The sequence below is a fragment of the Artemia franciscana genome, chromosome 21 (assembly GCF_032884065.1).
Source record: "Artemia franciscana chromosome 21, ASM3288406v1, whole genome shotgun sequence".
NCBI lineage: Eukaryota > Metazoa > Arthropoda > Branchiopoda > Anostraca > Artemiidae > Artemia > Artemia franciscana.
In genome coordinates, this window is record NC_088883.1 from 211,633 (window position 1) to 233,733 (window position 22,101).

Genomic DNA, 22,101 nt, shown 5'->3' on the forward strand with positions numbered 1-22,101 from the left:
TTAGCTTTTTCTTGACATATAAAGCGAATTCGGCTCTATACAGCTTGTGATAGCCTTTTACAAATAAGTATTATCTTATCTCTCTTATATTATCTAGCTATTCCAGAGACATTGCAAATCTACGTGTTATACGGATCTACGACGCAAAGCGGCGTTTGACATTTTTCATTACCCTAATTATAGTACCCTGAATGTTTAAATATAATGCCATTAAAAATCCCCAAAAATATTACAAATATGCCCTCTTGAAAACTTGGAAGCACATAGTGTGTCTTTTGATTAAGTTCTATTTCTACCACAATATTCCCAGAAAGTACAAACTTATTTCCATTAGCCGCTCCTAAGATCTCATAAAAGCTAATTTAGAACACCTGGAGGTACACAATGCCTTATAATTTAGTTCAGTATTTCTAGAACATTCCATGAAAGATTCATATTGATATCTTCAGCCGCTTCTCATATATTGCAGATACATATTTTTGACAACAATGATGCATATCGTGTTTTCTGCTAGTTAAACATTCCTTAAATTATGCCCTGAAACTTTTTATTAGTACTACCAGCCTTTCCTAAGACATTGCTGATGCAATTTTTTGAGACTCTACATCCACTAAGTATGTTTTGATATAGTTCAGCATCTCCATTGACATTTTTGAAAGTGGCCTTGTAACTAAGGTTGCCCAGCCTATTTGAGAACCCCAAAAAAGATGGGCACTTTGAAAAAATTGGAGAGAAAAACGTTAACTAAACGAAAATCATTGTAAACGGTGGGTACGCACTACCCTTTTGATGTCCGTATCATATGCCCATTATTTTTGCTTGAATTTCTATTTTGATTTTTCTTTACTCGTATAAGACGGGTATTGCTGTATCAAAAAAACCCTCTGTTTAAAAAAACGCAGGGTAAAACACAACAAACTGAAGTTTAACATCGGTCAAACACCTTATTTCCCCTACAAAATGATTTGACTGAAGAGAATTGATCAATATATATACATAAACTACACTTTATGCAGGCTTCTATAGCCTTCTCCTAAGCTAGCTTCGGGTAAACTAAATTATTTGTGTTCTTTAAATTCCAAACATTTCAACTTCTTTTTACTAGGGATCAGATGAAAAGCAAAACTATCAAAAGTTGCACCTCTTCATGCGTTTTGTAATATTTATTTCTTTCTAATTTTATCCACTTAACCAATTTTTAAGACAAAAATGCGTAACAAAATGTGATATTAAAGAGAAAAATATGGACATTGCAAACTATGGTATCCCCACCCTCCTGTTCCACCTGTAGATCATTTTAGCAAGGCTTTTCATCAATCTATTTTTTGTTTAAAATTTGCCCTGAAAAATGGAAAAGTCTTATATATACAAGAGCTACTTGTATACAAGAGCTACTATGTAGGGTCGTATAATCTCCTCCTCCCATACTTCTGAAGAAATAAGTTGTTTATTTACTACAGATTCAATACATTTTTAAGATTATTATTTTTACAAGGAACTATTGTGAAATGTAAAGTGAAAGGATTGAAAGATCCTGCCCCCTTAGTTCTGAGCGGGGGGCTGCTGCATTGTCAAAGGCTCAGATATGACTTGTGTTGCCCTTTAAAACAAGTATACAACATGCAATCTAACAGTCCAACTTCTTACACAGTATGGAACGTGTTACATTCTACCAGCTGGTTTGACTGTTTGAAATGACACTTGTTTCAGTCCATAGTCATATGGACATGTGTCAAGATATTTAGCTACTAGGGTAACGAAAAAAAATAATACAAAGTTAAAAGTAAATTATAAAAAAACGAGTCTTATCCAGTGTTCTTACCATAACCATACATTTATAAAGGTAACACTCGACGATACACTCGGCTCACTTTGTAAAAACCCAATCTTCTTCCAGGGGATCCCTATAGAACTTGGTGACTCGATGACATTGCACGTTCCTATAAAACAACATAAGAAATATCTGTTTAGCATGTATTCTTTAGAATAGGCCACATGCTAAATAACCATAGCTTGGGATGGGGCTTCGTCAGAAAAAAAATACAATATTAAAAAAAAGCATAAAATACGGAGTCTAATGACGCAACTTTACCTAATTATAACTTTCATTCTGATGTCCTTTACTCAAAACATCCCCAAAATTGTTATTTTGAGAGATTAAAGGCTCAGAGGGAACAAGAATATGGCTGAAGTAAATGGAATGTGAAACCAGAAAAAGTTACACATTAAAGGGGTTCAACACTTCCAACCGAACCTCCTACACATTGTGCCCACCCCATTCACATGAGCTGGTTAGTTATACAATACCAACACATGGTAGGCAATAACAATGGACAGACAAAAGGAAATACAGCATATCAACAGCAATTCTGGTAAATAATTACGAAAATTCATAATTGACATAAATGAAGTTGAAACACTACTGAATTCCTTTTATCGTGTTTTTTTTTTTTTCAAATATACCAATCCAGTTGGTTGTTAAAGTATCACATCCCCACCCAACCCTAATGGTCCCATATTTAACCCAATTGATGCATAGAAACTGAAAGAAAAGACTAAACCGATAAAAAAAATTCGTTATTGAAAAAACTTGGGAATAAATGCTAAAATATTATCAGTGACAAGACAACCATCCATTTTATTTTTGATATGTAAGCTTTTTGTTAGCCTTTAGTCGAGAGGAGGGAGAGTTGACTTTTAAAAAAAAAATTATTAAAGAAAACCAAGCATCCACTGTTTTTGAAAAATTAATTTTTAAAATCTGACCAACATATAGAAAAGTAAAGAGAAAAGTAAAGTAGAAAAGTCATAGAAAAGTAGAGCTATATTAAATAAAAAACGAGAAAAAATAATGTTAAATAACAATTTAAGCTTTAAACAAAAATGAATCATACAATTAACAAATTTCATTTCGATTCGTATGTTTTCATCTGTCATAATAGAAGAAAAAAATGAAAATATTCACATTAAGCAGAATTACTGGGAAGTAATGAACAACATAGACTAATAGTTTAGTATATACTGACATCCGTTTTTCATGCTTAGGCAACTTTGGATTTATGAGCGTTATAAAACGTAAAACGTTCAAAATATATTTATTTTTCGGTAAATTTTAAATTTTACAAATTTTCAGGCGAATTTTACAGGCTTTTACAATAAGATTACAAGTCCTAAGGACACCACTTATAACCCTTTCCCCAAAGATCTGAGGGGCTGTGTCTAGCCCAAAGACATTGTTATATGACAAGTGGACTATTAAAAAAAGCTATCTATAATTTTGATCAGATATTTAAATCATTCAAATTTGATCAAAATATTCGATGGCCCTCTGGATGAAAATAAGTTTGTCTGATATATTTGGGGGGAAAGTGTGTTGGAGGGGGGGGGGGCTAGTAGCCCTCTGATCACTTTTAACTCTAAAAAAGAAAACTAGAACTTTCCATATCAAATCAGACTGTTTCTAATTTGATATGACCATTCCCTCTATAATAATCTTACATACTCCCAGGGCAAAACTTAAAACTCTTTCCTTTCTGCTCTGGGGGGATCTGTTAATCCAAGGGTCATTGTCATAAAACACAAGGACTAGCTGGGGGAAGGATGCGTGGGAAACCTGTAAAACTCCAATCAACTTTACCTCTAAAAAAGTGAAAATAGAACTTGAAATTTCCAATCAAATGAGCCTTATCCAAAATTTATATGACAACCCATTAGCAATAACCTTATATGCCCCAGGACACCCTTTCCCAAACCTTAGGGGACTGTGGCAACCCCAGAGGCATTGTTATATAAGAAGTAGACTTCAATTAACAAAAGGCTGATCTCAAAATTTTGGCCAGATACATTTCGGGGGAAAGAGCGTTAGGTGGCTAGTTGCCTTCTAATCAAAAATTGCCTGTTTTTGAAGTTTTATCCCATCTCACTCCCTCGACAGATTCCCACCCCTTAAATAGCGTTTCCTGCCCTTCCCCCTGCAAATGAAAATGAATAAAATAACAAACAAATACAAAGTAGAAACAATAGGGAAAGTTTTTTTCCAAGACAATGGAAATCAGTTCTGTCAATATTTCGGCCCTATGTCCAAGGGCCGTCTTCATCACAGTACGAGAACAAGAGAGAAAATATGTATATATAAATAGAGGGTGGAGGGGAAATTTTGTTTTCTGATCACCTTTGACTCTTGAAATACTGAACAGGTATTGAAATTGTTCTTTCTACATTTCTGACAAGGGCACTGGCTTAGGAGACTTTAAATGAAGGAACTCAAAGTTTTTACTCCGTTTGAGATGCAAGTACTCAAAGTTTAATATTCAGAAAATTAAAAAGTAAATTATAAGCTGCCAAGACAGCTTTGGTGTTATATATCACGAGTCAAAAATTTTTAAGACCAAATGAGAGAATGTAGATAGCCATAAAATGCACAATGATTCATCCAATGCCAATTGTGACATTTAATGGAAGCGAACATAGTATTATGTTCGAAAATGACCGATTAGCCTAAATAGGATAATAAACTACAAAAAAAATTTATTTTTTGTAATTACAGGTTCAAAGTCATGCACATTTTTAAGGATTTGTCATGAGTTTTGGGTTGATTTAAACACAAACACTTTTCACTATTAAAAATAAAACTAGAAATTTCAAAACAAATGAGCTTCTATCAAAGTTAATATGACAACCCGATCGAAAATAACTTTAGATGCCCCTAGGTCACAACTTACAACTCTTACCCCCCAGCTCTCGGGAGCTATGTCAGCCCCAGAGGTTAAATTGAATTATATATTCACAATATTTTGCATTTTTTTCAATTAAACTTGTATGAATCATAAGAAATTTCAAATTAAAATCATAAATGTGGCGCATAAAACGTAGGGTTTTGTTGACGTTGCTATTTTGAAAAAAAAAGACAAAAGAATTTCTTTTGAAATTTGAACTCAGATGCAACTTGTGTTAAATTACAGCTGTTTGTATAGGTAGGACTTTTGATAAGAAATAGATGCACATCTAGAAATAAAAGGCTTTTGCAAAAAAAAGTTTTTTTTACTTAAAAGCTGCATGAAATTTGACAAAAACAAGGAATGATAATCTAGAAATCGAGGGTGATTTTAAGCCTTGGGGAAATAAAGAAAGGTTAATAGAAAAACAGATATTTCGACAAGGATCTCGGGCAACCGGCAGTAAAAAAAAAGCAAACAAAAAACATTCAATTTGAAAAACGGTCATGGTTCTAATGGAAGTGAGGTTCAAAGAGCCTTCACTTCCGCACAAAGTTTCAGAGACACGGATGGATACTATTCTCCTGTTATTTGTGGGATTCAAAATTGATCGGATTCAGAAAATAGGCTGTAAAAAAAAAAAAAAAAAAAAAAAAAAAAAAAAAAAAAAAAAAAAAAAAAAAAAAAAAGCTCTGAACATAGGAAAAATCAAATTTTGACCCAGTGAGACTTGTGATTAATATATCCAGATCACAACTAATTTACCAAAAGTACTACTAAACCTGGTTAATTGTCACATTTTAGTAAAAGTGATATTTTGAAATAATAGGACTCTTTGGGTGTTTTATACATTCGCTTTACGAGATCTGTAATTCCTTATACGGTTTGGTAGCGTAGTATCTATTTTGTCTGACATTTTGTAAACAACACTGCAATAAAAATTGTTCTTTTGGTATTTCTAAATAATAGGAAATCAATTACCTATATGCAGTTCAGGGTATATATTTGCACATTAAAAGGGAGGGGGTCGGAAAGTCATTTCTGCGGTTAGTATCACTTAGTGTATGCTCGTTTTCAAAATAAAACTTCTTATCCTGACAGTGTTCTCCATTCTCCTAACAATCCCATTTATTGCTTTAATAACATATTTTTCTGTGTTTTTTTTTCCATTGTTTGGTCCGTCGTAGTACCGATTGTGCTAAGTAGCCTCGAACATATCAAGTTTAAAATGACTGACTGTGATGAATATTGGCAAAAAAAACACTATTTCAAATGTGTTAAAAACTTGAATAATAATTCTACATGGACAGTAGCTCTTGTGTGTGTAATACCTTTTATTTGATTCATTTTCACCTCTCAAAAGCCGCCTCCCCTCCACTCCCCCTCCCTCCTCAATGGCTAAACAACAATATTTCTTCTTTATTTAAAGCTAAGCTTTCCCAGACGTATTTATACCTGTCATATCGGTTTCAGCTTCAATTACACCGGTTAGGTAACAGCAAGAACACTGACTGTAGATTTTGCCAATCTCTATGTTTTCTTTGGGTAGAAAAACAACATCAGGTAGGCTCTCATGGCAATTTTTGACAGTTGCTCCAGCTGGGAAAACGCAGATCTAGATGGCTTGTCAGCTTGTCAGCATGATCACATGGAGAAGATATTTCCTTCTAGGTGGTATGGTTGTGATTTGTCTCACGGACATTTTGGACAGATGAATTTGGGGTGAGTCATTTGCTGAAATTTAAAATTTCTCAAATAAGAACAATATTATTGATTTTAGTACATAAATTTTTCCTAAGTACTTTTAACTTCCGTAAATAAATACTTCAACCTTTTAAATTAAAAAACAGGCTTCTGTTTTCAAAGTTGTAGCACCTCACACTGGAATCAAGAAAAAATTTTTGTTTTATAGTTTAATTTCAGTTATAAATTTCAGTTTTATTTAAAATTATACTTAAATATTCAATTTTGTTCAAAAAGTTATTTTGAATTGTAATTTTCTTTTAAATATAATTAAATTCATGTGTTTTTTCTGTTGTTTTACTTTTTACCTCTTATTCTTCTCTCTTTCATAACATAATTTAAACTATGAAATCAGAACATTCTGAATTAAGTTAATATCCTTCATTTAATAGTCAGAAGTCAACTGACAAATGAATTTATTTGTTGTCCTTTTTCTTTCTCACCTCTAATGGATCTCCATCTTTAGGCAAATTTAAAAGAAATAGATTTTAGAACTAAAATCAAGTTGGTGGGCTTGAAATAAAAGAGTTAAGGGCCATGGCTGATTGAAGAAAAACCCAAGAGTGATAGTCTGAGTAAGAGGCAAAGCTGGCGAAGGTTTTTTTTCTATATTGATCATCTGATTGATTACTGTTTTCTTAAGGAGATTGAAACTTTTTCCCATAACTTAACGAGTTGGTTTTGTTATTAATCAATAGATTTGAATCTATTTTGTCCATCTACCCAATTATATTTTCACAATTTGTTCTGCATTTTTTTAGATTAAACTTGTATGAATGATAAGAAAATCAAAATTAATATTATAAAATTGACGCGTAAAATGTAGGGTTTTGTTGACATTACTTTTTGACAAAAAAAGAACAGAATTTTCAGTATCCTGATTTAGATAGACCTGAAAATAGCGTCAAATTATAGCTTTCTGCATAGGCTTTAATTTGAGAAGAAATGCATTCACTTTTAGAAATAAAAGGCTTTTGCAAAAAAAAAAAATTTACAAAAAAGATGCATGAAGTGAAACAATAAACAAGAAATTATTATCTAGAAATCAACGGATATTTTTAACCATTGGGCAAACGAAGAGAAAATAATAAAAAAAAAAATATTTTGACAAGGATCTCCACCAGCTCATAACTAGAGCTAAGAAAAAATAGCAACAAATAATAAAAAAATGAGCTTTTGAAGCAAGCTCTCTTTTGCGGAAAATCTTCTCCGTTAGATAATTCAACTGGAAAAAATCCAACCCTTCACCAAAAATTCCCCTTGGGAACCTCCTCCCTCTATGAAATATTCCCTCCGCAGATAAATACTTAAGGGGAATTTTTTACTCTTGATTCATTTAGTTCTTTCATTTTGGTTATGTGGTTGGGGTTTACTCCTCCTAGTAGGCTGAGAAACAGAATATTTAATAAACTTGTTTGTTGATTTGAAATTAGAAATTTTGGCTAATCGTTCATGGGAGCTTTCAAAAAACTCCTGATGAATAAACTAAATATAAGATTACATTAGAGTGCTAAAGGAATAAAAGCAAGAGCAAGATCCAAATAATCTTGAATATCTTCTATTCTATCTCTTACATTATCCCTCTGTTTTTCTTTCAATCCTTGTTTGTTGATTTGAAATTAGAAATTTTGGCTAATCGTTCATGGGAGCTTTCAAAAAACTCCTGATGAATAAACTAAATATAAGATTACATTAGAGTGCTAAAGGAATAAAAGCAAGAGCAAGATCCAAATAATCTTGAATATCTTCTATTCTATCTCTTACATTATCCCTCTGTTTTTCTTTCAATCCTTTAGCCCCTGCCCACCTTGTTCCCCTTCCCATTTCATTTAACACCTAATAGTAAATTTATTTCTTAACCATTCACTTGGGCCCACCCATCTCTTTGTTCTGCAAAATGTTCTCATATTCCCTTTGACAGATGTCAGTGCAGTTTTATCTCTTCTTTTAAGGTTGTCAAAGTATTTTCCCATTTGTTTTTATATCTATAGTAATCAACTATATTTTTCAGTCTAAAAATCACTCATTATTTCCAAAAAAAGTTAGCACTTTAAATTATAGTTATGTCTATCATAACTTCACATTTCTCAAACTGTTGGGAGTATAGGAATATTTTGCATCTACTGATCCACAAAGCCAGGCACTTACGCCCAAAATTTCAGAAACGCGGATAGATACTATTCTCCTTTTATTTGTGGGAATCAGAATGATCCCATTAAGAAAAAAGGCTATGTAAAAAAAAAACAAAAAAAAAAAAAAAAAAAAAAAACAGAAATTAATGCAGAAAAAAACAAATTTTGACTCATTGAAATTTAAGTTTAAAATATTCAGATCAAAACTATTGTACCAGAAAGCATTTTAAAGCCTGGTTAATTGTCCCATTTAAGTAAAAACTATATTTGAAATAATGAGACGCTCAGAGGTGTTTTATGCTTTCGCTTAACGAGATCTGCTATTACTTAGAGGGTTTGGTTGCATCATATCTATTTTTTCACAAATTTTTTTATGAATACAACACAAATTGTTCTAACGGTTTTTTCAAAATAATAGAAAATCTATTGCATTCAGAGTATATACTTGTACATTAAGGACGAGGGGGTTGTAAGTCATTTCTGTTGCTAATGAATTCCTTAGTTTATGCTCATTTTCAAGATAATAGTCTTACCCTTACAGTGTACTCCCTTCTCCTGATAAACCCATTTATTGCCTTAATAATATATTTTTCTCTTATTTTTCCCCATTTTTTGGTCCATTGTAGTACCGATTGTGCTAAGTAGCCTCAAATATATCCAGTTTAACATGAGTAACTGTGTTGAATATTTAAAAAAATAAACCCTGTGTTGAATATTGAAAAAAAATAAAACAGAGTATATATTTGAAAAGTTAGATCTAGAGCAAATTCTTAGGGGAAGGGGGGTAATGTGACAAAGGCACTAATAATTGACAAGTTTTTTTTTTTTTAAGTTTAAAGAACAGAAAAAAACAAAGAATGCGGGAGTATCCTCCACAAGAGAGGATACTCCCATATATGGGAAGCTTCAGTGTCTCAGAGAAAAACTAATTAGAATTTGCAATACCCCTATTAAGGATCAAAGCCTATATGAAGGCAGCAAACACACTTTTTCCATGCTTTTTGCTACTCTTTTCTCTGTACTTTGATTGAAAATCAAAATCTCGTTGAAAATCTGTCAAAGTAGGATATACAGTGGAACATATTAAGAAGATTAACCTCTTCATCTCCCAAAAATTATGTAGCACAATTATTGGTGGACTAATTGAAGAAGAATACTATTCAAAACAAAATTTGTAAGAACAGTATGTCCAAATTTTGTCCAATATTTAAATTGCAATCCAATAGTTTGATGCTTGAGCAGAAAACTGAAAACAAATACCAACATAGCTCTTGGTTTTGTTTTTGAAGGGTGGCAATGCTTAGTAACAAATATTTTTTTAGAGGTTTTGAAATCAGTATCGTCAAGTAAATATAGAAATGAAAAAAAAAACTAAGTAATTACAAAAAAGTATATAAAAGCAGCCTACTTATGGAAGATAAGATAATCATTTCTAGCATTCAGTTTTATGGAGCAATGCTGAAGTGTTGGACAGAGATTATTAAAGCCCACATATATTTTTTAACTTGGTTATCGAACACCAATATATTTAATGTTTCAAGAAAACGTAGTTATAGAAAGTAAAGCATTTTCAAAACAGGTTGTTTGAATTAAAGCATTAAAACTAAGACTAAGAAATTCTTCATTGAATTTTAGAGCCTTAATTTTTTTTCAATTTTGGGTATTAATCACTAATATATTAGATGGTTTTATACCACATATCTATTACAAATTATAGCTTTCTTAGAGTGTAGAGCTAGACCAATACAATCACTCTTGGTTAAAAAATGAAGGAAATTATAATTATAAGACACAAAAAACATATTCATTCAGGGCTAAAATACAGGGCTAAATTTGATTGCAGGTTTGGATAAAGAATGCCATCTTTTCAATTGTTTTCGTTATTTTTTCTATAATTATTCAAAGTATCTGATCTACCAATAATTTGAGAATTTGACTCCTAACTCCAAACAGATACATATTTGGAATCACCATAAGATGCTTAATCTGTGAATTAATGTTATCAATATTTGGGTTCTTATGATTCTGGTACAGATGGCATTGCTGTTTACTTTCAATTCAGCATTATGAAGACTGATTTTTATTTCTACTCCAACCAAATCATATAGAAAAACTATTTGTGGAAATTTTTTAAAGGGATCACTCAAAGACAAATTAGAATTTTTATTACCCCTATTTAGGATCAAAGCCTATAGGAAGGCAGCAGAACAAGAGCAAACACCCTTTTTTCCCTGTTTTTTTTTTTTTTTTGCTACTCTTTTCGTTTTACAGGCTTTATAATTTCACATCAGGGTAGAAGGTTGGGTAAATTTTTGTGAAGCAGGTTTCAAAATGTGGTAGCTAAAATTTTTCTGCATATTATCAAGTAGCCTAAGAATTGTTTTATTTACATGTTTTCTTCTCAATAACAGAAAGTCTAGACCTTTACCATAGAAAGATCTCCAAATTTACCCCAATTATGCTCTAATACTTAGAGAACATTTAAAGTATAAACCTAGGCCATTCAAACTAATAAGACCTTCAAATTTAAGCAGACCAGGCTAGGGCTGTTGGCATCAGTGAGAATAGTGGGGGGGGGGTTAAAATCAGTCTAAGTAGGACATAGTGTGAAATATGTCAAGAAGACTAAGCCTAAAACAACTAGGAATCCTGGAATAGCAAAAACATTTTGTCCTAACTCAAGCTTATTCTTGGACATAAATGATAGGAAATAGGGCTAGAGAAATATCCTATAGAAATTAAAGATGCATCATCCTAAGCTAAAATACAAGCCTATTGAAAAACTAGAAGGCTACATGAAAAATCTACATTGGTCTAGCACAAATGGCTGAAACCTCCTTTTAAAAAGTTGTCCTGACAAGTTATTAAATGATAAAATTCTAGACAAGCTACTTTTTGCTATTTCGGAAAGGGATTAGGTCAGTAAAATTAAACTTTAAGCATTGAACCCAGGGCAAAAAAATACTCTGGGAAGGTATTGCCAAGCTATTATGTTAATCATCTTTTTACTTACTAGTTTTGTAAATTGGTCTGCTTAACAGGTCTATTACCTATTGAAATTTTGACACAATATTAAACCCTATTTTTCAGTTTTCAGTTTCTTTTTCTCAGGTTTTAGCTTTGAAAATAGACTTATGGCAATTGCCTAGATAGCTACTTCCACATAAGGAAACATGTTAGGAAAACAATTCTTACATCTTAATATGCAGAATGATAATAGTCAGCACATTTTGCAGGCAGCTAACTTTTATATTCACTTCCTTTAGTTTTTTATACTTTTCCTATCAAATTTCTGAAAAAAAAAGCATGGAATCCACAAGCATTTTTTTAGTTTCAGAGAATGTGTTGAAACAATTGCCATTTCAAAGTTTGCTTATAGACACAACTTTAGAAATCAGAAGTGATGTCAACACAGAATAAAACCCCATCAACCTTATCAAGGTTGCTAAAGTCATTGCAGTGGTGCCAACACACAGTTAAGAACAAATGTTAGACAAATGTGCATAAAAGTTTATTTTTTTATACTAGGGTGACATTTAACTCTGCCTGTTGGGCGCACAAATCGTGCCTCTCAGCGGCCAGTCCCAAGCCTGGACAAATGAGGAGGGTTGGGCAAAGGACTTGCAATCCGTTCCCGGGAACCAGAGGAGTAATCCCCTGGGGAAACATTTTCTTGCAACAGAAACGTTAAGGAAGACCCTCGGATCTCAACCCCTATCGACGACGATAAATTCATGCCCCAGACACGATTTTTAAAAGCAAACAACAACCTAAAATTTGGTTTTTGGAATGTCTGCACAATGTCCCAACTATCAAAGACCAAACAAGTACGCCAGGAAATGTGTAGATACCATTTAGACATCCTTGCACTGTCCAAAGTAAGATGGACTGGTTCCAGAGAGAAACAAATTGACAATCATTCTGCAATCCTCTACAGCAGCACCAAAAGCAGGCATGAACAAGGAGTTCCACTCATCATGACAAGGGAAACCTCAAGATCTCTCTTGAAATAAACTGCCATATCGCCAAAAATTCTCGTAGAACGTTTCACTGGGTGACAAGCCAAACTTTCTGTAGTAGTCTACTATGCTCCCACGAACGTCGTAGAAGTTGGGACCAAAGAAGAATTCTACCACACTCTACAGGCAGTGGTCAACAACATTCCAAAACATGACATCATGTGTGTTCTTGGCGACTTAAATGACATCGTTGGTAACAACGAGTCCTACTGCCCACAGGCACTCAGTAGGCATGGCATGTGCATGCATAACAAGAATGGAACAATGCGTATTGACTTTGCTATGGCCAATAATCTGGTGATAGGAGGCAGCCTCCTTCCTCATAGAGACGTCCACAAGTGGTCATGTACCTCCCTGGTGGCGCAGTTAGAATCCAGATTGGTCAGCCAGAAGTTCCTCTCCAGTATACAAAATGTGAGAGCATATAGAGGCGTGGACATTGGATCAGACCAAAACCTGCTAGTAACCAAATTCTCCCTAAAGTTGAAGAGGAATGAGAAAAAGGCACCCAATTCAGAACCCCAATTTGATTCTGACAAGCTACTAGATAAAACGACCAGGCACAAGTTTGTTACCAAACTTTGCAACAAGTTCAAAGCACTCTACATCAGTATCCAAGATGACCAGGAGATTATATGGGACCAGATAAAGATCCTCTACATTGAGTCAGCAGGCAAGACCCCTGTGCACCACAAGAAACCAAAGGACCAGTGGCTATAAGACCGCACTTGGCAGCTCATAGAGGAGAGAAAAGTCGCAAAACTTTAGATCCTTGCCTGCCATGACGTGAATCAGATCTACAAGACCAAGAATTACAGACGGACTGACAAAGATGTCAAAAAGAGCGCGCGCCGAGACAAATGCCATTTCTATGAAGCAAAGGCCACAAAAGCTGAAGAAGTTGCCTAGAACAGAGACAGCAGGTCACTGAGCAAGATAACAAACGAGATCATTGGGAAGAAGAGAGCCAGCAATGGTCCAGTGAAGAACAAAAACGGCATTCTGGTTACCAGTCCTGAAGAGAAGGAGGAGGTGTGGGCCAACACCTTCGACAAAATAATGAACAGACCCTCCCCCCCCCCCCCGGACGAACCAATCTCCATCCCTGAAGATTCTCAGATCTTGCTAGACATCCACACCGAGCCCCCGACTGAAGACGAAATTCTGAAGGCAGTCAAATGCTGAAAAACAGCAGATCACCAGAAGATCACATCACAGCAGAAATGCTGAAATGCTCCATGCACACCTGTGTCACCTATTGAAAAAACTTCTTTGGAACCATCTGTACAACAACAAAATTACCTTCGGAATGGCGTCACAGTACACTTGCGAAGCTCTTCAAGAAGGGCGATACCATGCTCTGTAACAACTGGCTAGGTATCACCCTGCTCTTGATTCCTGGCAAATTGTTGCCCCACATTATCCTTTCCCAATACAACATCACCTAAAGGAATACCTGCTTGAAGAACAGCATGACTTCCACCCAAACCGCTCTTGCATGAACCTAATATTCACACTGCAAATGCTCATGAAGGAGAGCTGCAAATGGCACAATAAACTCTACATAATCTTCATAGACTGGCTCATTAGACCGCCAGTCACTCTAGAAGCTCCTTTGCCACTATGGTATCCCTGATATCATAGTAAATCTCATCATGGTGATGTATGAAGATACAACCTGTTGTGCAAAGACAGCAGAGGGAAATTCACGCAAATTTCCCATCCTCTCCAGGGTGAAACAGGGATGACTCCCTTCTATCACTAACAGAGAAGATCCCTTCTACTGTTTGCAATCGTCATAAATTTTGTACTGAGGAGCATTGACTCAACTGAGCTGCATCTAAATGATTGCCTGCTGAGCGACCTAGAAGTTGCTGACAATATTGCCATCCTCAAAACCTGCAAATCAAGGCTTCAAGCACTGCTCTTGATCATCCAACAAAAAGCAGAAGGTTTTGGCCTCAATATCAACCCTAGTAAAACCAAGGGCATGGCAACTAGCAGTTCACCAATGAACATTAAATGTGGCAATAATGATGTGGAACTAGTGGTCCATTTCAAATATCTTGGCAGCACTATTGAGAATACAGAATCCACAGCTAAAGAAGTCATTGTCCAAATTGGGCAAGCTAGCAGCACCTTCAACAGACTCAAAAAAGTTTGGAGATAAAGTACTTTCTCTGTCTAGCTTAAGCTCTGCCTGTACAACAGCAACGTCCTGCTCGTCCTCCTCTATGCAGCTGAAACATGGCATCTCAATCAAGAACAAGAGAGGAGAATTCAGTCATTTGAAAATATGTGCCTACGTACATTTTTTGGCATCCATTGAACCCAGAAGGTAACAAACGAGCACATTAGAAACGTCAAAGCTCAACCATCCCTTGGCAAGTCCATACAAAGGCGCAGATGGAGCTACCTTGGACATGTGCTGCACATGGACGATTCCAGAATTCCCAAGTCTACTTTTTTCTGGTTACCCAATGGCACCCACCACAGAGGAAGACCCACTCTGTTGTACCTAAAACAACAACCTGCAGCACCTTCATGGCTCAATACAGCTGGAGTGGGAAGACATTGCAGCTGCAAGTTTCAAAGACGACTGGAGACTCTTCTTGGACGCCCTAGGTGCCTCCGGAGGCACAAAAGAATCTAAGGGTCTAAGGTAAGGGTGACATAGCAGTTTCTCAGTCAGATAAAATAATGTAAATACAGATGATTAATTTTTGATCAAATATGATGAATATGGATGATAAAAATAAATTTTGGTAAAACGGAATTAATTTAAAGATGATTGGTAATAATAAAATATTAAGATAGAATTTAATTTGACCCTTGGCTGGTGGTCAGTGAACTTTCAGCTGATTGATGAATGTGAGGTTTGTACAGCTAAGCCACCTGAAGCAATAAATGGTGTAATCTTGCTCCTTAATCTGGGAAAACAGTCTTCCAATACAACTTGGCTAGATAGCCTGCCATGTGCTCTCCTGATTTACCACTCTTGGGGATTGTTTCATCCACTGAATGTCTTAGACTTTCAAAGTTTTGTGTGTGAGCACCAGTCACAGGATCCACAAAATTTTAAGGAATGATTCACTGTCAGGTGCTGAATACCTTAATTGTTCAAAGTACTTTACACTCTCCAGCAATCAAAGATTATTGTTGCACTGGGAAGAAACCATTTGTATATAATCTCATACAGTGTTTCTGCTGACCATTCTGGAACAGGAATAATAAAAAAAAATTCTCAGCCCCCTCAATGTGCCAAACACCCACTGCCCTTCAATAAAATGTCCTCTGTTATTATTTATTTTTCCAATTTCTACAATTATCCCTGAATAACCCAATTTTTCACTGTAGCTTCCTACAATGCTTAACCACAATTTTAATTTATCCTCTACCCATATTGCAAGGAATCCACATCATCTCTGTTATCTACATTAAAGAAAAATTTTTGGGTTGTGGCACAAAGTCTCTACACAAACAGATTGTTGGTAATTGTATCTTTTTTTGACAACTAAAACTTCTATGCTCAGTTCTTTTCTGACAGTAGAACAAATGTACTGCTTCATCAAAATAACATTTATTCTTACAATCTGGGCAAAAAAAATTATTGGGCAGAACATTTAGGTAAATCAAAAGTTGCTGAATGTCATCTTAAGTTGGATATAAACTTGAAAAGACATAACTTTATGGTTGAAGTACTACATAAATTTTTCACCAACAGCATGATTCACTATATTGACTGGTTCATACAACTTTAATTTCACCTTGTTTTTCTTAAGATATATTGAAAATATAATCTTGATGGTGTTAAGTGTTGATGCCACTGCAGTTTCTAAGTAGTGGCAGCTTTAAATAAACTTTGTAGATCCAATTTGTTTCAGCAAAAATTGAAAAACAGAATACATACTCATCAAATCCATACTTTTTCAAAAAATTTGGTAGAAAAAGTGTAAAACACTGTAAGACGTAAAGATAAAGGTTAGCAGCATGCAAAATGAGTTAACTATGATTATTACAAATAATATGAAGTGAGAGTTGTTTTCTTAAAATTTGTCCTTATGTGAAAGATTTAATTTTATTCAAGATTTGATTATTTAAGCTAGTACTGAATTCCCTGTTATTTTATTATATTTACTGCTGATTCTAATACTATTTCAATGGTTTTTTCTGTAAATTTTGGAATTCTGTTTGCAGAAATTTTAAACCTTGTAAATTGGGATTGATCTAAAGTCAGAAGCTGTAACCAGTTTCTTGTTCTTTATTTACTACTGCTACTACTAATAACTCACTGCAGCACCAAGCTGCCTAGGGCCAACACAGGTATGCTTGCTCCTCCTCCAATCCAATCTATTAAAAGCCACCTTCTTTACACCCTCCCAGGAAGTCCCATTTCCTTTTAATCTTTATTTATGACACCCTCCCACCCCTGATAAGGACAACTTGCTTTCTGTTTAGCCCTAGAAGGTTGACTGAGAAGGACAATCTTTGGCAATCTGTCATCCTGGCCTAGCCAACTAAACCTTTGTTTAATTATAGCCCTAAAAAGCAGCATTAAACTACATTTTTTGTAAAGTCTATGTTTAAAATAGGGTCAGTTGACAGGGTATCCAGAGCAATCCATAGGCAATTTCTCTGTAAAACATTTAGTAAATTTTTGTCTGCTTTTCAGAGCATCCATGCTTCTTTATTGAAGTGCTCTCTTGAGGCAGAAGGAGTGGAGGTAGGCACTTCAAAATACTTTCCTGAGACATATTTAGCCAGTTGATACATCCATGAAAGTTCCATTTTCTTAACATCAATAGGATAACAAAAAGTAGCTTGTCTACAATTTTCCCTCATAATTTACCCCTTAAACACCACAAAACAAATTTGTTACCTTCAATCAGCTATTTATCCTACCTACCCAATTATTCTGGGAATATCTTGGTAAAATTCTAGTTTAGCTACTTTTTGTTATCATGCAAAGGGATTGTTGTGAAAATAAAACTTCCAGGGATAGTTCTAAAGACTGAAGTCTGTAAAGAGGGCAGTGACCTTTGATGAACTTTAAAATGTTAGTGCTATGAAGTGAAATCTTGCAAAACATATCATCTGCTTAAATGAAAGTTATTTGTCTGTTATAGTGCCAAACTCAAATTCTTCATCAAAGTACACCCTATGTGGAATTGTTTTTTTTACCATGTATAAAATTCTTTTAGTTTGCAATCTACATTAGAATAGTGTCTGACCACAGATGTCAAATGAAAATTTGATCTTTGCTGAAGACTGAAGAAGAGGCAATTAGATTTTTCCAGGTTAAGAGGCTGGTGCCCAAAACATAACAGCTTGTCAATAGACACAAAATTATTTTATACCTTTTGATAAAAAGCCTTGCTGGAGGTGTATGAGAAAGGCATGTCAGAAACGAGCTCATTTGCATGTCAATATATAGTTTGATTATGGCAGAATGCCATTTGTTTCATTTATCTGTAGTTTTACAAATGATCATCTATGGCCTGTTATGAATAAGAGCTAGACATTTCCATAAAGTTGTTAATAAAGTATTGTGTTTTCATCATATTTTTTTCATATTTCAATAGGATTCAGCATCAGAGAAACAGGTTCTACTTGGATAAAGATATTTGGGGTTGGCACTATAACAGACAAGTAACAAATGAAATACTGGGACTGTTTTCAGCTTCACATCTTTGCACAATTCTAATTGATGAGGTTTAAAAGATCTGCAAATAGGTTACATTTCTTTAATTTAGGAAAAACCAAAGATATGGCTTATAATACTACTCAAATTACAGGAATTGTATTTTCAGAACTGAAACATACAAAAAGAAGCTGATAACTAAAAATTAAGGTAACTTGTTGTATTGTCAAAATTTCAACAGTTCAAAATTTGTATCAAGTAGGCAAATTTCTTAGACTTAAAAATCAGAGGAGAGTTAACATGGAAACTTGGTATTACCTTCTCAGATTATGTTTTTAGACCTAGATTCATTGCTAAGTTTCATTTTCCTAACCTAATACCTTTCCAAAATAGCAAAAGCTAGCTAAATCAGAATATTACAAATCACTCTGCTTGGTTAATTACTTCATAGATATTACAGACCTTGAACTATTTATAACTAAGGCTACCTTTACTCTTGAGCATTAATTAACTTCTGAGAATGTTATAAATTTTTGTAGGCTAAATAATTGAGAGGGTAGGCTAATTGGAAGAATTTAGTATGGACCTTTGTAAAATTCTACTTAAGCTACTATTGACTACTATTGGAAAGGGGTTAGGTTAAGAAAGTGAAACTTCAGGGATGGGTCTATGGGCTAAAGTATGGGAACTTCCTTGTTAGCTAGAACACACTTAAGAATTGAAGTTAGGTTAGTTATAATGAAATATACCTAAGTATGATAAAAATATAATAGTTTAGAAACAAATTTTGGTAATATATTTGTACATTAGGGGGGGAGGGGGATAAAGCATAGCATATATCAAATACATGACCTAAAGAAACCTATTCTAACCTAACCAAAATAGCAACTAAATATTTAAATAAAATGTATTCTCTAAACAAGCCAAAACTAATCATCTGGTAGGCCTATCAAGAAGTTGATAGGCCTATACCAGTTTCTTTTCTAATGTTTGCAATACAATTTCACATGTGTAAGAAGCATCAAAGTATGTCACAGGAAGGTATTTTACCTACCCAGTATACTTTACCTACCAGAAGGTAGCCTAGTGTTTTAAGCCATAGGCCTATCAATATTTTTTTTTCAGAATTTGGGATATGTATTCACATATCTTTAAAATTTTATAAATTGGGATTGATCAAAGTTGTGAAGTTATGAAGGTGTGGAGGTAGGTACTTCAAAATACCTTCCCAAGACATACTTTAGACCATAGACCCATCCCTGAAAGTTTCATTTTCCTAACCTAACCCCTTTCCAAGATAGCCAAAAGTAGCTAGAGTATAATTTTACCCTGACTGATTCAACAATTTTTACTTTTGATGTGAGACAAAAAGGCTAGATAAGAAGCACCAGGCCCAAAAAGAGGCTAGGCCTAGTGTTCTAGATAAGGCACATGTCTTTCATATTCTCTTTGGTAAATAGGCAGAATATTTTCACTGGAGACTAGCAGCATTTGTACACTTATTTATGTAGCCCTACTTTGCTTGAAAAAGAGATAACCTAGTTCTAGTTATCAAAATAATGCAATATCAAACTCCAAACCATGATCCTGCCTCGTGTTTCTTGAAATTCTGCTTCTCTTCTTGCATTTATTTTATTCTCCTTCTTCGGGTTCTTGTCCTATGTTGCCTACAATAAAATGACAGATGGGGCTACATAACGAATCTAAACATAACCTACTTAATTTTAATTAAAAATCAATGGACTCGGTCTCGGCCTTCGTTCTCGATCAAATTTATGCATACCTCACTCACCAAAAATTAAAATTAGAACTTAGCACAAATTGAAAAAATAGTATTAAAATAATCTGCAATTTTAATTGTTCTATAAAACAGATTACCTATTCGTAGTCAATTATTTCTGGAAATTCCTGTAGTTGAAAAAAAAATCATTTTTGAGAAAAAAGTCACACACAATGCCTAAAAATCTCTCAAAAAGAAATATTTTGTTTTCCGAAACGTTGCATCCACAGACAGTGCAGCGGAAAGACTCCTTTAAAAATACAACATTACTGAACATTTTAAACGTTCAGGCTTGACTACGAAACATCGGCTTGAAACTCGCAGCATCACGACGACAATTAAAATGAGTTTTGGAAAATGGAACAGAGTTGCATTTGATAAAACAGAAAATCTGACCAGGAGGTTTTCCTATAAATGGGGTTATTTTGAGTGACCCTATCATTGAACCGAAATATCTATAGCACTAAATCAACGAATCAGCTTTTATGGTAATTCGAAACATGTATGTTTTAAATTTAAAGATGAAAATTTTAAGGTATTACTAAATAAGAAAGATTGCATAATAATTTTAGTTAAATTTATAGCCATAGATAATAAACTTTTTATTTATAAATATTTTGTTTATAAACAACTACTCGGTTTATATGTAGCTACTTTTCACTATCTTAAAAGATAATTAGGAAAATGAACATTCAGGAATGGATTACAGACTTAAGAATGTACGGGGAGAGTCCCTAACTCCGCTCCTCCCCTCTATATAATGCAGATTATTCCATATTATTGCTTATTTTTTGCTTAAATTTGATTCATTAATCTTGTCAGAAGCATAAATATGTCCTTACCTAAAGAAATTTCACCCTTTTCCCTTCTTTATAGTACAATTAATTAATCATCTCTGTAATATGTCAACATTTTTACCACCGTGTGACGTACTCTCAGGTATATTAAAAAACCGGTCTGTCTAGTCTACCGTAAATTTAATCTATTTTGGGAACTAAAGAACTGCGTCACAAAGTGTACAAAATTTTAACAGTTGGTGGTAATTTTTAAATGAAACTGAGTTTGGGATACTGATTCAAAATCTAAAAAGATCAATAACCAAACAAACATCGAGGAACCAACACTCAGACCACACAAATCTGAAGAAAATAATTTTAATTTAATTTAATTCTTTTCAATTCTTTTTAATAAAAAATTATCTAACTGTTTCTTGAAAGAGCCTAAGGTACAGGACTGTCAAATCCAACAGGACTGGAGTTCCAGGCCCGCCCGACGGCAACTCTCAGACCCAAGTATGAGCGAACTGCAGGGGTGGATGGCACCAGCATATCATTTTGGTTCCTAGTAAGATAAATTATTTCATAGATTAATATTTTGGACTTGTCCCATTCTGTTTACACAGTCAAATTCGTTTGATAATGCAAAAGTGGCTCCAACCCCCTCTCCAGGATTTTATTTGAAAATTTCACCCCCCCCCCCCCTCATACAATATTGTCTCCAAGAAAAATACCCCAGCCCAAAAATGTAAGCATACTGCCCAATATCAAAACTATATGTAAACAATGGGTATATTTCATAACTTAAAAATAACTAACTGCAGGGGCTCTGGAAAGTCTTGTTATCTTCAAAAGCATATTTATTGGACCATTCAGCTATGAACAAAGTGGCCATCTCAAAACTTTCATCAGAAATTTTTTGGAGAAAAAGAGCTTGGGAAGGGCTAGCTGTCCTTCAGTATTTTGGTCGCTTAAAAGGGGCGGTAAAACTTTTAGTATCCGTTTGAATGATCCCTCTCCCAATACGATAGGACTTTTGGTCCAATAAGATGAACTTTCGGGGGAAAAAAATTCTCCATTGTAGGCAAGGGCATTAAACCTCTACAATAGAGTTCTCTGATACACTAAATCTAATGATGTGAGTTTCGTCAATATTCTTTCACTTTCAGGGGGTCCTTCCCCCTTTTTCAAAGGAAATTTTGTCTGGCTCGTGGCTTTAGATGGGCAATCTTTTTTATCTGTTGTGAATAACTTTAATTTATTTATTAGCTTTTTACCGACGGAGGCATTTTATT

The 22,101-nt window shown here is 34.3% G+C and overlaps 1 long non-coding RNA gene across 6 annotated transcripts in view; it reads right to left on the bottom strand.

The window, feature by feature from the left end:
• The window catches only part of LOC136040993 (uncharacterized), a 70,840-nt gene extending 50,924 nt beyond the window's left edge, over nt 1-19,916 (bottom strand). For 4 of the 6 annotated variants that reach the window (XR_010620923.1, XR_010620924.1, XR_010620926.1 and 1 more), the window contains exons 1-3: nt 19,831-19,916; nt 6,171-6,449; nt 1,823-1,940 (exon numbers count right to left, since the gene is read on the bottom strand). This is a non-coding gene — a long non-coding RNA (uncharacterized LOC136040993). The remainder of the gene's footprint in view (nt 1-1,822; nt 1,941-6,170; nt 6,450-19,830) is intronic. The other 2 variants (XR_010620928.1, XR_010620927.1) reach the window with 1 other exon arrangement.
• Between the last annotated feature and the right edge of the window lie 2,185 nt (nt 19,917-22,101).